The sequence below is a fragment of the Lynx rufus genome, unplaced genomic scaffold, assembly GCF_022079265.1.
Source record: "Lynx rufus isolate CCGP_SWC_20201006 ecotype Redwood Valley unplaced genomic scaffold, mLynRuf1.p SCAF_2, whole genome shotgun sequence".
NCBI lineage: Eukaryota > Metazoa > Chordata > Mammalia > Carnivora > Felidae > Lynx > Lynx rufus.
This window is the reverse complement of record NW_025814834.1, coordinates 44,182,819-44,198,015: the sequence shown is the minus strand read 5'-3', so window position 1 is coordinate 44,198,015 and position 15,197 is coordinate 44,182,819.

Sequence of the window (15,197 nt, the reverse complement as noted above, 5' to 3'; positions counted from 1 at the left end):
TTTTTAATGTTTATTATTTTTGAGAGCACAAGAAGGGGAGGGGCAGAGAGAGAGGAGGACAGAGGATCCGAAGTGGGCTCTGGGCTAGGGCTCGAGCTCATGAACCTCAAGATCATGACCTGAGCTGAAGTCAGACGCTTAACTGGCTGAGCCACCCAGACACCCCCATTGAGGATTTTTTTGTTTTGTTTTTAAGATCGAGAAATGTTTTGTTAAAATATTTTCTTAAGAACTCAAAGGTTTCCCAAATACAACAAAAATTATCATCTGAACAAATGCAAAGAATAAGAACTACAACCTGTGTCCACCACCCAGACCCATGCTCTGCCTCCACTCAAGGGCATGAGTACCCAAAACGGTATCACTGAAGGCCATGGTGAGAGCTGACTTCCACAGTGAGCCCTGTTTGACATGTTGAGTTTGAGGTTCTCTGCCTGTCTTAGCGGAGGTACTTAGGATTTACTTGGAAACAAAAATCTGGACATTGAAAAATACGGAGCTCAGGTCAAGACTGGCATCATAGATTTGGGAGGTACTGGTGTCTCACAGATGGTAGTTGAAGCCCTGAGAGTGAAGAGGACAAAAATAGAAGATAGTTAAAGATAGAATCCTGAGAAATATTAGCTCATATGGAGCAGGTGGGATGACAGGAGCCACCAAAGATACTCAGAGCAGTCAGAGAGAGAGGAGGACTAAGTAACATCAAGCAGCCACTGAGTAGAGGTCAGCAGTAAGGTCAAATTAGACAAGAATCAATTAGGATGAGAACAGGCTGGATTTGATTATTGCTAAGTAGGTCACTGTTAACCTTTAAGATAGTGCTACCAAAGAGGGTAATTGGGAAGAGTAATTGATGCAATTGTTTAATGCCATTAAAGTAAAACAACATAGTGGTAAAAGTAAACAAAGAGTGTGAAAATTACCAACTGGCTTCATACAGGCCTCTTCTATTCAAATCTAAGGTTGTTTAAACCTTGATAAAACACCACATCCTTCCTTCATCACAGAAACATTTTTTTTTAATGTTTATTTTTGAGAGAGAGAGCGCGGGCAGGGGAGGGGCAGACAGAGAGGAAGACGCAGAATCTGAAGCAGGCTCTGCGCTGTCGTCACAGAGCTCGACACAGGGCTCGAACTCATGAGCCGAACCATGAGATCATGACCTGTGCCGAAGTCACCCAGGTGCCCCTTTCATCGCAGAAACTTAAGATAGATTTACTTAAAACTATGGGACACATTTAAGCTTACTATGCAAGCCAGAAGGCAGGGCACTAGAATCCTTAAGCAACTCATCCCAGCTGCCATCACAGTCTGCATCTCAAAAGGCTGCAGTGGAATCCTGTAACAACTAATTGGAAACACCAGACCTTACAGCAGAACAGATTTGTATAAAAGAAAAAATTTGTTGTGTTTTCGGTTTTTCTATGTGTTTCAGTAAAATGACCTTTTTTTTTTTTTTAATTTTTTTTTAACGTTTTATTTTATTTTTGAGACAGAGAGAGACAGAGCATGAACGGGGGAGGGGCAGAGAGAGAGGGAGACACAGAATCGGAAACAGGCTCCAGGCTCTGAGCCATCAGCCCAGAGCCCGACGCGGGGCTCGAACTCACGGACCGCGAGATCGTGACCTGGCTGAAGTCGGACGCTTAACCGACTGCGCCACCCAGGCGCCCCAGTAAAATGACCTTTTAACAGTAAAATACTACTGACTCTCACCCCATGATGCCAGGCCACCATCACAAACATCTGGCTGTTTATAATCTTGTGTTTCTTTCTGAACACTACTTTTATTTCATCCCTGCTTATTTGCGGTTTTTATGGTTTCAGAAACAGGTAGCCATTGCTTCTCAGCCTTTTGGCTAAGATGAAGTAGCGAGACAGGTAGAAACAAGTAGTGAAAATCAAGAATGAAGAGAATGTTTAGAAGAAAACAGTAATAGGGCACCTGGGTGGCTCAGTTACACATCCGACTCTTGGTTTCAGCTCAGGTCAGGATCTCACAGTTTTGTGAGTTCGAGCTCCATATCAGTGCTCGGCACTGAACTTGGAACCTGTTTGGGATTCTCTCTCCCTCTCTCTGCCCCTCCCCCACTCACACTGTCTGTGTCTCTCTCAAAATAAACAAACTTAAAAAAACCCAAATAATTCATCAAGCGATATATTTTTTAAAGATTTGAAGTACGTTTTAACCTCTAGAATGTGCTTGTTTTCCTCATGCTAAAGGCAGCTTTGAGGTATGAATAGAACACTCTGATAGCTGTAGTTCAGCCTAAACATATTCTCCCTGATCTCACATGCCCTGAACTTCGATGCCTTTAATTCCATGAAAGTGAACTTGACTCATCTGCTCTTTGCTTCTGCCACCAAAGGGAGGGGGTGTATGTTGACACAACAGACCCTAAAAAGAGGTATGTGCCCTGGCAGTTTGGAAAGATAGGCCTGCTCAAACTCAAAGAACATAAGAATCGAGACTACAGAGCTGTAAAAATTAAAATTTTGGTAGTCTACAAGGTAATTAACTTCTATTTATTTTTGGGACAGAGAGAGACAGAGCATGAACAGGGGAGGGGCAGAGAGAGGGAGACACAGAATCGGAAACAGGCTCCAGGCTCCGAGCCATCAGCCCAGAGCCTGACGCGGGGCTCGAACTCCCGGACCGCGAGATCGTGACCTGGCTGAAGTCGGACGCTTAACCGACTGCGCCACCCAGGCGCCCCGGTAATTAACTTCTATAAAAACCTCCGAGTTAAGGAAATCAGCCTCATTCTTTGAAATTTGCTTTTTTTTTTCTTTCACTTAATAAAAGCATCTTTTAAAATTCACTTGATTCTCAGGACACCTGGCTCAGTCAGTTAAGCGGCCAACTTTTCTCAGGTCATGATCTCACAGTTCGTGGGTTCAAACCCCACATCGAGCTCTTTGCTGACTACTCAGAGCCTAGAGCCTGCTTTGGATTCTGTGTCTCCCTCTCTCTCTACCCCTACCCCCTACCCCACTTCTCTCTCTCTCTCTCAAAAATAAATAAAACATAAAAATGTTTTTAAATTCACTTGATTCTCTCAAAATCTCTCACAAGATGTCCATTCTATGTTTGCTTGAGTGCAGATGGGGACCTGAATTCTAACATGGTGAATGTTATCATGAGTGCGACACACACACATAGATGGAAGAATCTAAGGAATATTTTCTGCTGAAAGAGTCCAGAATGTTGAGATCACATGCCCAGTTCTCAGAATGAACTGAGGTGCACCTGTTTGGTGACTTGTTAAAGGTCCCACCTCCCCCAAGTGACAGAGCCAGGGCGAGACTGTCTCCCTGGTCTAGTGCTGTCTCTCCTGCACCGCTTTCCTTCTCCACTAGGGAAGGTTTGTGTTACTTCCCCAAACCAAGCAACCAACCAACCACTATTGACTATTAGTGGTTAGAGACAATTCAGGAAACATGAATGTGAGTCCTGCTGTGCACCTACCATTTATTTACTGCCACCAACAAGCCACCTTTTATCTTGTATCCAAAGCTGCATTTCCCTCATCCAGAGAAGTGCACTTTGCGGTTCAAAGCCAAGTGCTACAGATCAAAGGACTCGGGGTCAAAAACCCTCCTTTTCATAAGTGGTTCATCTTCAGGTGATGAGACTTTTAAGCAAGTGATGAAAGCTTTTTGACCTTCAGTTTCCCATTTGTAAAAGGTAAATCATAAGGGATGCTCTCCAAATTGCAGGACTGTGGTGGGATCATGGCATGTAAAAAACCATAAAGGTGCTCTAAAATGGTCCGTCTTTTATAAGGTGCATATACTACCTCAGCTGGTTCCATGAGTGCCCTGAGAACCCATGAAGCTACTCTTACAATGTTTAAGTTATTGCTACGAGTTACTGAGGAAAAAACATCTTGTAGTCTGCAACTTATCTTTTCCATTTAAGAACATGCTTTACTTATTTGTTACAGTCCTACTTAAAAAAAATAAAGGAGGTTTTAAAAAATAATAATAAAGGGGCTTTTTTATTTGAGCACTTAGGAGATACTGCCATGCAGCAAAAGAATACTGAATAAGGTTCAGGACCCCAGGATTCCAGCTGTTGGCTCTGCCACTGTCTTTATATGTCATTTATGGGGTCTTTGCCATGCTGTAATTTCCTCATCTGTAAAAAGAGGCTGGGCTTTCACTGGTTTCTGGTAGCAGGTGCCCTTTGATAATCCAATGAAGTCTACTGATCCCCTCCTCCTAATGTACACAGGCCTCAACTTTTGCATAAACTTCAGTGGACTCACTGCCTCATCTAATGCATAATGGACTCCAGGTAAACAAGTCCTAACCTCACTGATCTCTTCTAGCTTTAATCATCTAAGAAATCTATAACTTTATCAATTTTGAACAAAGATGGCATTCCATTTCCAGTTAGCTATTTTATTCATTAGAGTTCAACCTGAATCCTACACAGAGTAAGAGATTTCTGGCACTAGATCACTCCACAAATAGTTGAAATTTGTGAGGAAAAATATCTGATGGCCTCATTATTTTCTTCTAATTTTTTATTTTTTTTTTTTAATTTCTTCTTGAGAGAGAAAGAGAGAGAGGGGGAGAGGGGCAGAGAGAGAGAGGCAGGGAGACAGAATCCGAAGCGGGCTCCAAGCTCTGAGCTGTCAGCACTGACCCTGATGCGGGGCTCGAACTCACAAACTGCAAGATCATGACCTGAGCCAAAGTCAGAGGCTTAACCGACTGAGCCACCCAGGTGCCCCAGCCTCAACATTATTTAGAATGAGAACTCCTGAATCTATTATCTCATATCTTAAGCATATGTGACTTCCGGCTCTCACATCTAGGCCTTCAACTAAAATAAAACGGCATTTGGTAAAACAAATTCTTAAATCTCTGTTCATATTGAAAAGCAAATTCAAGAAATTGAAATACCCCCACTCTGCTTGAAAAAATACTCGGGAAGGGAAAAAATAAACTTGGATTATGTTCTTTTTATTTGCTATTCACTGTATTGAGAATCAGGAGAATGGGTGTCAGGCTACATACTCTATCTTATATAATGACTAGCCCCTACAGTGAGCTCTTTATTGAATGCGGCAGAGCCCATTGGAATCAGGTTAAGTGCACAGGAAAGTTTTTTGGAAGAATACAAGGATATCTCAAGGAACCCAGGACAGGAAGTCAGGGCAGCTTCAGGAAGAACTGGAGCCCAAGATTTGGGAATTTCGAAGCGGAAGTTGTTCTCTCTTGCTTTATCACAGAAGCTGAATGCTTCCCAGTTTCCCCTTCCCTCCGCACGTCTGTCAGACCAGCAGTCTGCTTCAGGATGCTCATGTCTGCCTGGCTCAGCCTGACAGTGACTTTCTGTCCAGATATCAACCAGGACTGATGAGAGTCTTGAAAGCCCAATTCCAAATTCCCTGCTGAGAGAATTTGATTGTTCCAACTCAAGGCACAAACACATTCCAGTGAGCTGTGAGAAATTAGGTCACATCACTGCCTGCTTAGAAGGAGCCATGGGACCAAAATTCCCAAGAAGGGGGCTTGCCCAGATTCCCTAAAGAGTCAGACAGAGTGAAAACAATAGGGAAAGCAAACAACTTTCATCCCTAGGATATGGCAGACTTCAAAGCAAGGTAAGGTAAGGGCACCTGGGTGGCTCAGTCAGTTAAGCTACTGACTCTTGATTTTGGTTCAGGTCACGATCTCACAGTTCTTGAGTTTGAGCCCTGTGTTGGGCTTTGTGCTGACAGCATGGAGCCTGCTTGGGATTCTCTCTCCAACCCCCCCGCCCCTCCTCCACTCATTCTCTCTCTCTCTCTCTCTCTCTCTCTCTCAATCAATCAACATTAAAAAAAGTTTTTTTTCCATGATCAAGCGGGATTCATTCCTGGACTGCAGGGCTGGTTCAACAAAACATTTACAAATCAATCAATGTGATATATCATATTAATAAAAGAAAAGATAAGAACCATATGATCCTGTCAATCGATGCAGAAAAAGCACTTGACAAAATTCAGCATCTTTCTTAATAAAAACCCTTGAGAAAGTTGGGATAGAAGGAACATACTTAAACATCATAAAAGCCATTTATGAAAAGGCCACAGCTAATATTATTCTCAATGGGGAAAATCTGAGAACTTTCCCCCTGAGATCAGGAACATGACAGGGATGTCCACTCTCACCGCTGTTGTTTAACATAGTGTTGGAAGTGCTAGCATCAGCAATCAGACAACAAAAGGAAATCAAAGGCATCAAAACTGGCAAAGATGAAGTTAAGCTTTCACTTTTTGCAGATGACATGATATTATACATGGAAAATCTGATACACTCCACCAAAAGTTTGCTAGTACTGATACATGAATTCAGCAAAGTCACAGGATACAAAATCAATGTACAGAAATCAGTTGCATTCTTATACACTAATAATGAAGCAACAGAAAGACAAATAAAGAAACTGATCCCATTCACAATTGCACCAAGAATCATAAAATACCTAGGAATAAACCTAACCAAATGTGTAAAAGATCTGTATGCTGAAAACTATAGAAAGATTATGAAGGAAATTGAAGAAGATATAAAGAAATGGAAAAAAATTCCATGCTCATGGATTGGAAGAATAAATATTGTTAAAATGTCAATACGACCCAAAGCTATCTACACATTCAATGCAATCCCAATCAAAATTGCACCAGCATTCTTCTCGAAGCTAGAACAAGCAATCCTAAAATTTGTACGGAACCACAAAAGACGCTGAATAGCCAAAGTAATTTTGAAGAAGACCAAAGCAGGAGGCATCACAATCCCAGACTTTAGCCTCTACTACAAAGCTGTAGTCATCAAGACAGCATGGTATTGGCACAAAAACAGACACATAGACCAAAGGAATAGAATAGAAACCCCAGAATGAGACCCACAAAAGTAGGGCCAACTAATCTTTGACAAAGCAGGAAAGAATATCCAATGGAAAAAAGACAGTCTCTTTAACAAATGGTGCTGGGAGAACTGGACAGCAACATGCAGAAGGATGAAACTAGACCACTTTCTTACACCATTCACAAAAATAAACTCAAAATGGATGAAGGACCTGAATGTGAGACAGGAAACCATCGAAGCCCTAGAGGAGAAAGCAAGAAACAACCTCTCTGATCTCAGCCGCAGCAATTGCTTACTTGACACATCCCCAAAGACAAGGGAATTAAAAGCAAAAATGAACTACTGGGACCTTATGAAGATAAAAAGCTTCTGCGCTGCAAAGGAAACAATCAATAAAACTAAAAGGCAACCAACAGAATGGGAAAAGATATTTGCAAATGACATATCAGACAAAGGGCTAGTATCCAAAATCTATAAAGAGCTCACCAAACCCCACACCTGAAAAACAAATAATCCAGTGAAGAAATGGGCAGCAAACATGAATAGACACTTCTTTAGGAAGACATCCAGATGGCCAACAGGCACATGAAAAGATGCTCAATGTCACTCCTCATCAGGGAAATACAAATCAAAACCACACTCAGATACCACCTCACGCCAGTCAGAGTGGCTAAAATGAACAGATCAGGAGACTATAGATGCTGGCCAGGATGTGGAGAAACGGGAACCCTCTTGCACTGTTGGTGGGTATGAAAACTGGTACAGCCGCTCTGGAAAACAGTGTGGAGGTTCCTCAAAAAATTAAAAATAGACCTACCCTATGACCCAGCAGTAGCACTGCTAGGAATTTACCCAAGTGATACAGGCGTACTGATGCATAGGGGCACTTGTACCCCAATGTTTATAGCAGCACTCTCAACAATAGCCAAATTATGGAAATTATGGAAAGAGCCTAAATGTCCATCAACTGACGAATGGATAAAGAAATTGTGGTTTATATACACAATGGAGTACTACGTGGCAATGAGAAAGAATGAAATATGGCCTTTTGTAGCAACGTGGATGGAACTGGAGAGTGTGATGCTAAGTGAAATAAGTCATACAGCGAAAGACAGATACCATATGTTTTCACTCTTATGTGGATCCTGAGAAACTTAACAGAAGACCATGAGGGAAGGGAAGAAAAAAAAAAAAAAGGTTAGAGAGGGAGGGAGCCAAAACCTAACAGACCCTTAAAAACTGAGAACAAACTGAGGGTTGATGGGGGGTGGGAGGGAGGGGAGGGTGTGGGATGGGTATTGAGGAGGGCACCTGTTGGGATGAGCACTGGGTGTTGTATAGAAACCAATTTGACAATAAATTTCATATTTAAATAAATAAATAATAAATAAAATAAAACATTTATTTGATGAGAGGTAAAAGGATTAAACGAGACAATGCACACACAAAAATAAAGAAAAATAATAAAATAAAATACAAATTTTAAAGCAAGGCAAGGTAATCAACAGCATCCAGAGAATCCTGTAGTAGCTGAGGACGGAACACTGATGCTTGTTCCCAAGGTCCAGTCTCTTCTTGACACTACTCCTCAACACTCAGAAGAAGCCTTTGTCTAGAGAAGATATCTATAGCCCAGCAACTCCCAGTTACCATGGGAAGTGAGTATATTATCTGGTCCATAGCTCTTTCCAGATGTGTACCAACAGTTAGGATTGTATGTTGGCAACCACATTCTGAAATCCTTATCAAGAAAATTTTAACTACAGAGTTACAATAAATAATACAGATTTTCATAATATAAGTTTTGGACCATTTAACCACCTATTTATTAATCTCTATAGTGTCTTTTCAAGACAGTTGGGAAAGTGTAGATTAGCCTTGAAACTATGAAACTGTATTCCTTAGCACCATTTTGGTTAGCTAAATATAGAAGTTCACCTGAGCTAGCTACAGAAAGATTAGAAATTGATTTTAAAAATACAGTGATATTGAAGGATATGAGGATAAAAGGGTTCTAGCTGGGCAGAAACCAGGAAGCTAAAAAGTATTAGGAACCCCCATCATCCTCCCCCCATGATTCCTCCACGGTTTTCTCTGGTTCTTTTTGAGAGTCTAATTCATTATTTTCCCTGACAACCGGCTTTTACCTGCTTCTAATTCATAAGGTGGAATATGACCACTAACAACAGTGAGTTTATCCACTTACTGAGGTGATTTCTTGAAATATGAATTTGTGTGTATGTTTTGTTTTGTACTTCCTTCTGCCTCCCACCCCCCAGAGCCATCTACATTGACTAAAAGAGAATTAGGAAGGTTCCAGACAGTATGTAAAGACAATAAAACAGTCAATGCTTAATGCTTTCTTTCTTTCTTTTTTTTTTAATTTAAAAAAGGGGCTTTTTTGTAAGAGTCTTTCAGAAACAATAGTTTTGGAAACCTAAGCTTTTCTTCTTTTTTTAAAGAGCAGCTTAAGGTTCACAGCAAAATTAAGGGGAACTTAACAGAGATTTCCCACACATGCATAGAAGCCAAAGCTTTTGATCTGAATGAGGTAGGTTTTTGTTGAAGGGGGAAAAGGATTGTGAGAATTGGAAGGAAAAGCCTCAAAGGAAGCAGGGCAGAGAATTTATGTGCTAATAATAATACATTGGAAAGAGGCTGCAAGAAACTCCTGACTGTAACCACCCCTTCCCCAGGGAGAAGGGAGGTGAGGTCAGCAGAGCCTGGGATAAGGGACCAGGACCTCTGAGGAACCATGTGGATGGAGGCAGAGTTGGTCTAGAGAGATGATGAGTACCTCACACCAGGGCTGGGAGCCACATGGGGGTGGGGGGGCAGCTGGCCTGCAGATCATGGGCCACTACTGGAGTGAGCCCACACTTGCCCTGATCCTTTGTGCCAAGGAGCCACAACTAGCTGGGCATTTTGCTTTGCTACCTGTAGAGGCCCTTCCACTGACAAAAGTGAGCACATCACATCACCTGGGCCCATCCAGCAGAAGGGGCCCTCCTGGACTCAGGAATTCGAGGACCTCCATCTGATCTCCCCACACTGATAATCGGCCTTTTCAACAGAGCAGGATATTCCTAAGCTTTCCAAAGGAGAAGGTGGGTGACCTCAAAGGGCAGTAGTGGTAGTGGGGAAAGGATGCCACTGCCCCTGTACTTGGCTATTTCTGAACAGTGGGGAACTTGACCTTGTCACAGAGTCACATAGATTGCTGCTCTCTATCTCCAAGTCCAGTTCTAAATTGTCAGGGAAGGGATTCTAAATGGCTTTGTCTGGGTCAAGTATACACACCTGTTTAACCAACTGTGGAAAGAGAAGTAGAGATTCATCTACTTTAGGTGGTGGGGATATTTTATGGTGATGTCACAGACTGGGCGTATATTCCAGGGTGCTTTCATATGAAACTCTTTCCACAGTTATACTTCATAGCATCAGATCATCACATATATGTTAGTTAGCTCTCAGACTTATAAAATTTAATGAACTATTATGTAATCTTGGATCCAATATTTCTGTGCCCCAGATTTTTCCACTTAAAACCACAAAGACATTAGCAAAAGTATCTCAAAATTTCTTGTCTTTATTTAAGATTCTAGTATTCTCTTTATCTCACCATTATCTGTAGATGGCTACAGGCTGATCATTCAGAGAGCCAGTACTGAAAAATTAAATTCTGTGCTCAAATAACCAATACCTTCTATACATGCAAACACATTACCTACCTGCTGCACAGCATGACACTACCCGGTCATACTGCCCACTCTCACCACCCACACACACATTCATATGTCAGAGGTTGCTTGTTTCCACTCTTCAGGATTAAAGTCCTTGTCTTGGAACTGTGAGAGGAGAGAGGGCTTTTGTGGGACAGATGGGCTGAAGTGGAGAGAGAAGGCTGGAAAGGGCAGAGTGAAGGGTCTCCTCCAAATCCCTTGGTCTGATTTGGCATCCTCCGTGCCGTGAGGGCCTGGAGGCTGGAGCTGAGTGAGTTAGTCAAGAAGACTCCATGAGATTTTGAGTACAAGCAGAGCGGCTCCAGAATCCCAGGTGACATGTGTGGTTGGAGTGTGGCTGAGATTTCCCTAAAGACTGGCAGCTGTGGGAGCAGACCCTACGCCCTGGACAAAGACTCTGGAGATGTCAGAGGCTGGTGAGCTGTCTCCCTGCAGCCTTATAAGGAGTAGATGTCATGAAGCTGGAGCTGAAGTAAAAGAAGAAGAAAGAAAGCCCAAAGTACATGTCAAGCAGGGTGCTGGCATGGTTTGGGGAATCTGCTTACTTAGGACCCACTTTACCTGAGAACCAACGTGCTGCACTGACTCAAATAGACATGAAAGACCTTTAAGAGCCACAAAACTTTGTTTCCAGATGTTATGGGGTAAATTATGTCCCTAAAAATTCATAGTTGAAGCTTATTTACTTATTTATTTTGAGAGACAGAGAGAGGGCGCATGTGAGCAAGGGGCAGAGAGAGAGAGAGAATCCCACAAGGGGCAGACACAGAGAGGGAGAGAGAAGTGGGGCGGGGCTTGAACTCATGAACCATGAGATCATAATCTAAGCTGAAGTTGGATGCTTAACCACCGAGTCACCCAGATGCTCTCACATGTTGAAGTTTTAACTCCCCAGTACTTCAGAATGTAGCCATATTTGAAGCCAGGATCTTTAAAGAGGTAATTAAATTAAAATGAAGTCTTCTGGTGGACCCTCCTCTAATATGATTGGTCTCCTTATAGAATGAGGAAATTTAGGCACAGACGCATACAGAGAGGGAAGATGATGTGAAGAGACAGGGCGAGGATGGTCATCTACAAGAGGAGGACAGAGGCTGGAACAGATCCTTCCCTCATCACCCTCAGAGGGAACCAACTCTGCCAACACCTTGATCTTGGACTTTTAGCCTCTCGAATTGTAAGAAAATAAACTTCTGTTGTTTAAGCCACTGGGTTTGTGGTACTTTGTTACAGCAGCCCTAGAAAACTAATACTAGGTCATTGTTTTCTGAAGGAAATTTCTTGATTTCTGCCCTTTATAAACTTCCTAATAAAACAGACTAAAGATTTATTGAATTATAACTGTGTGTGTGTGTGTGTGTGTGTGTGTGTGTGTGTGTGTGTTTTAAGAACAGGGAGAAGACATTAGTATTATCCACGTAAAGCTAAACATGTCACAACAGAATAGAAAAAAGAGCTACACCTTCAGCCTAGCTAGTGACTGATGGCATCACAAATAGCAAAATGGCCAGTTTCAAGTGATTTCATAATAATGTTCTCTGAAAGAAACCAACTAGCTGTTTAATTATTGAGTCCTACAGGATTTCCCACAAAAGGATTATTTTAAACTCAGAGCAGCCTTGAAAGGTACTCGTTGACCATCCCGGGACTCCAGTCTATAGGAATTCACATGGACACACCAGAACAAACTAAGAATATGGTGATGGTTAATGGTATTAATAGGCTACTTGTAAGTTGTTCTGCTCCTTTGGTGTTCTCGAGCAGAAATATCAAACAATCTCTGGTGAGTATCTTGCAACATACAAATGCCAATTGCATACTGCAATTTCAAGTTGTATACCAAACATGAGATCAGCTGACAGTTTCCTGAAGTCTCACCAAATATGGCAAAGCATGACACTATTTGCTGGAAACAAGTGATTTGTTTTATTGCCTACATTTTGAACACTTAATATAAAGATACCCAGGCAGTGTCCTATTTCAAAAAAACTTCAAAATAAAACCAGAAAGAAAGACAGACAGTGGGACAGAGAGAGAACTACAGATAAGTGGGATCTTCTGGCCAAATTGTTTTACTCTTGACTTTGGGCTACAGGAAAAAAAAATCCCTAAATGAAGTTGCCTTTCTTTTGTTTCTCTAAAAGTTTCTTGTACAGAATACATTTCATTTTCCAATTGTGATATGAAAAAATTAAATAGAACAATGTTGGATGTCTGCTGGGTCAGAAAATTACTTTAATATTCTATAGCTACTAATTGAAACCGGAATAGTATTCTTTTCCAAATGAAGCAAATTACAGTGGGCCTGGCAAAATAAATTTGATTGATATTATGACAGTAGTGACTGAAAACTGAAAATGTTATGCTACATTCAGGTCATGTAATAAATCAATTCTTTTGAATACAAAGAAGCTTTTGCTAGTAAAATATCCATTTATCTCCAACCCTATTAAAAATATATGCATAACAATACTTAAATTACATTGGCTTGAATTTATATCTTTGTTAAGTTCTGCCTATATTATCTTTTCTATGTACTTAGAAGAACTTTGTGATTAGGGAAAAAAACTGATTCTTTCTCTGCTCTAATCACCTGATTCAAATATTTTTGGCTCATCAACTTCCATAAAATGAGCTATTTTCCCCAAAATATGCTCAGGAAAAATCTGAAGGGGAAACCAAAGAAAGGGTGACTTACCCTTACTCCTGGTAGGTGCCAAGATTTTTCTCTTCACTTAAATTTGAAACCTGAGTCATTTTTGAAACTTATCTTTCTTTATCCTTTATATTCAGTCAAATACCAAGTCCTGTTAATTCTTCATTTGTATTTTCTCACACAAATATGCATTTTTTTCCTAGTCTTATTGTCACCTTTTAGTTCAGTCCCTTTTCATCTCATGCAATTTCAACCTCTATTTCTTCTATCCTCCAACCCATTCTTTATATTGTTCCCAGAATAATTCCCCCTCAACACTACTTTTCTCATTCATTGCCTTGCTAAATTTAGAAAACACATCACAACAAACAATTTCAATGACTCTCCAATGCTAATAGAACAAAATCAAAATTCCTTAGATAAGCATTTTGTTAGGCTAATTCAGTACCATTAAAAGTTTACTCTGTAGTTAAATGCCAGTGACCCTGGCTCACTGAAAAAAGCAAAGTAAGGGCTTTGGCTCAGATGACCCTCCTACCTGGCACTTCAAACCTTTGTCCTGTGTCTCATCACCAGATTTCTCATTGCCCGGTCCCTTCAGACGGATAGTGAGCTGGGATTCCTGCTTGGCTTTGGATTCAGCTTCTTCCCAATAGGGGCTTCTGAGATCCAGCTCTATATGGTGCAGCCAATGATAGCCTCTGACAAATTTGACTCAGCTGGGGAGCAACACTCTAGCATTCACCAGCTGGAAATGGGAGATCAGATAGCCTTTAACGCTCTCTTCAATATGGCCTCTACATATATTTTTTGCCTTTCCTCCCTATCTAAATGATTTATTTCAGCAAAGAGTCCCCTTATGGTACCCTAAATCTCTACTCACCTATCTTAAGCCCCCAACTATGACAGCCCAAAGGAAAATTTTGTATCAGAATCCCTATTATTCATCACCAGAGAATGATGAGGTCCCTCCTATTTGTTTTTTAGGATGGTTTCTACTAACATATGGATACAATCTGGGAATCCAGTATGACCATCTCTCTGCTTCATCATGTTGTTTCTGTAGACAATAGGTCTCCTCATCATTGCCATTAACCACGTATGACTGGGTCTAGTAATCCACTTGAGGGCAGAGTCCCCTCCAGCTCTGTCTCTGTCTGACCTCTTGGTTTGCCATTCTCTACCTGATGAAATAAATAGAGAGCCTCAGTGAAATGTTTTGTTGTTGCTGTTATTGTTGCTTTCCCCCATGAGGGTGTCAGATCCCAGGTTACAGGGCAGTGTGAGAAAAACACTGGTTATGTTCTTATCCAAGGTATCCCTTTGTCCCATCTTAAGAAAGGCCCTTTCCAGGGTACCTGGGTAACTCAGTCGGTTGAGTGTCTGACTTTGGCTCAGGTCATGATTTTGTGGTTCGTGAGTTCAAGTCCCGCATCAGGCTCTGTGCTGACAGCTTGGAGCCAGGAGCCTGCTTCAGATTCTGTGTCTCCCTCTCTCTGCCCCTCCCCTGCTTGCATTCTGTCTGTCTGTCTCTCTCTCTCTCAAAAGACAAATAAGCATTAAAAAAAATTAAAACAAAAAAAGACCCAATTTGGTCTTTAAAGGAGAGATGTCTTCCATAGATCCATCTTCCTGTCCTTTCCTCCCTCCATCTTTCCCTACTCTTCATTAAGGGGTTTATCCTCTCTCTGAGGAAATTCCTTCCATAGAAGGAAGAGGAGGCACTGTCCAGAGAAACCATTTTGGTTCTTGAAAAGTTGAGGTCCTCAGGCTTTGATAAAGTGTTTTTTGGGGCACTGAGGCTGGTTCAGTCAGCTCTGGAGGGGAGGGACAGACACCAAGCCCCCGAATGAGGGTGAAAGTGGATGTTCTAACCCCAGTCTCATTTCCCCACTATGAGAACTGCAATCAGTTTCCCTTGCTGGTAGCCTAGCCAGTAA